Below are 2,500 nucleotides of genomic sequence, written 5' to 3' on the forward strand. Positions count from 1 at the left end.
GCATACACACACACTTACTCACCGTAACAAACGGACATTATGCATACATATAGACTGTTACTGTAACAAAGGGACATTACACCACAGTAACAGAAAGCTCACCAGTCTATTATATTGACTCCAGCTGGATGCTACGAAAACAAAGTTACTTCTAGTGACATGCACAAATTCATGGCAATGTTAACTGAACCTGCTTGGATATCATCTCTGAATATGAACAGCTGAAAACATTCTTACCTCATTCGATATTCAAATTTTGCAGTGTAATTTCCATCTACTTACACGAGAAACATTTTAAATGATAATCAACATAGTTCACAGTTTAATTATGAACCCCATTAGCTGCCAGTTAAATTTTGAGTTAGTTGTTAAATGCAAAAATGCTTGTTTGTTTGTGCATGTGGCGTGTCATAGGGGGCAGCCATTATGGAGAACGCTTTGTGATACTTGTGCTGGTTTTTTGTGGTTTTTATTTTTTTATTTTTTTATTTTTTATATATGTGCTCATTTTACCTGTTGAAAGTTGTTGGGTTTTTTTTCTGTTGTGTGTGATTTTGTTATGTTGTAACGTGTATACTGTGTTGCTTGCTATCTGTATACATGCATCACAGATGTAAACACAATTTCTCTTACTCAGGTTACTGAGCAAACAAAGTTATTCTGATTCTGATATTCCTTATTTTTTCTTCTCATGTTTCAATGATCATAATTCCTTTATGCATACTGAGGAGGAAAGGAGTGGTGTGTGTGGAGGGGGGCGTGGGCGTTAGGGGGGAAAGGAATGATTAGAAGAGGCAGGGGTGGGGTGGGGGAGGGAATTAGGGAAAAGTTTTTCATCTAAATTCACAAAAGTTCTGTGGTAAGACATAAGACATTAAGGAAAAGAAGAAACATACACATAAGTACACACACAGAGGCAAGAAAATCTGACAAGCAAACCAACTTAACGCACAACTGACAAGCAAGCAGTATCACAATACAACATCCCATCAACTTTCAACCAAGTAACCAGCAGTTGTACTGTATACATGCTAATCTCACAGTGATTATGTCATCAGATAAAAAGTGCACTGCACTTGCTCATGTACAATAATCGCTGCTGAAAGACAAAGATGGTCACTCTGCGAAGAAAAAAAAACCCACATTCTCCTGTCATTTGTCTTAAACAGGTGATGACAATGGGTGAAATTAGATAGGAACAGTGGTGCTAAGAACTGTGGGTGTTTAAACATAGACGATATTTATATAAAATAAATATATATCTAATATACATGTTTGTTTAGACAAAAAACACAAAGCTCCAACTACCGGCTTTAATTTCATTTTCAAACAAAATCTGGCTGTGTCCAAAGTGCCAAAGAGTGTATCATTCAACCTGTCCAGACTGTTGGACCAGTGCATTGTTTTGAAAATTGTAGTAAAAATTTAAAAAAATTGTAATAAACATGTTTAAACTTTAATACTTCACACTGCAATTGTTAAAAGGAACGTCAAAGATCTTAATAAACATTAGTAATACTTCATACTGCAACTGTTATAAACATGCTTTATGCTTCACATTGAGCCATGTATGATGTAATATGCATCCACATAATCTCACAAAATAATGAAACATATCAAATATATACAACTTACAAACTGACATTTCAGACTATATTTTCCAGCATGTTGGAAGCCAATATATCACAGAAGTGGAGAACAGGGTTGTTTGTGAGAGGCTTTCAGAGTCCGACAGGCTGCTGGGTTTTTAACTGTAGATTAGTTTCAGTTTCAGTTTCTTAAAGAGGCATCAAACCACTGCGTTTGGACAAATCCATATACACTACATTGCATCTGTCAGGCAGATGCCTGACCAGCAGCATAAGCGAATGCGCTTAGTTGGGCCTTGAATGCATGCATAAATATTTGTGTACAGATCTATCAAAGGGGATTTCTTCTGCAGAATTTTGATGTGGGTTCTTTTTCAGTGTGCCAAGAAAAGACACACAGTTTGATCTTTCCAGTCAAATGTAGGAGAAAGGGCTAGAGTGGGAATCAACTTACTCTCATGGACAGTGTTGGCAAATGTGTGTCTTAACTATTCTGCCACCTTCTGTAGACGTCCTGTGACAAAAGGAAGGTACAAATTTCTACAAGCTTATTATAAAGGTTCATTAATCTGATGTGGAAAGAACTTGTGAAGTTTTTACTGTTTTTGAAAAAAATCATTTATGAGTATAGATCTCTCATTTGGACTTATTTAGTTGAGCTTGTAAAAGGCAGTTTGACAAACCTTTGTCATATGATTTTTTTTTTCAAACCAAGTTCAGATTCATCAATCAATAATAAATCCTGTCATGATCTTTCAAACTGAGTTAAGAATCAATAAATGAATCCTAAGTTTCTTGCACTGCTTGTGATATGGATATCTTGGCAGCCTATTTCATCTGATGACAATACACGTTCAAGGAAGAGGCAGGGCAGATTATTGTCTTATCATCTCTACGTCTGAACTTATATT

General features: G+C 35.9%; 1 protein-coding gene across 1 annotated transcript in view; it reads right to left on the bottom strand.

Moving 5' to 3' along the window:
• LOC143292192 (sphingosine kinase 1-like) overlaps positions 1-2,500 on the bottom strand; it is a 20,806-nt gene that overhangs the window by 12,677 nt on the left and 5,629 nt on the right. The gene's annotated exons all lie outside the window — the stretch shown is intronic.

Source organism: Babylonia areolata, chromosome 18 (genome assembly GCF_041734735.1).
Source record: "Babylonia areolata isolate BAREFJ2019XMU chromosome 18, ASM4173473v1, whole genome shotgun sequence".
Taxonomy (NCBI): domain Eukaryota; kingdom Metazoa; phylum Mollusca; class Gastropoda; order Neogastropoda; family Buccinidae; genus Babylonia; species Babylonia areolata.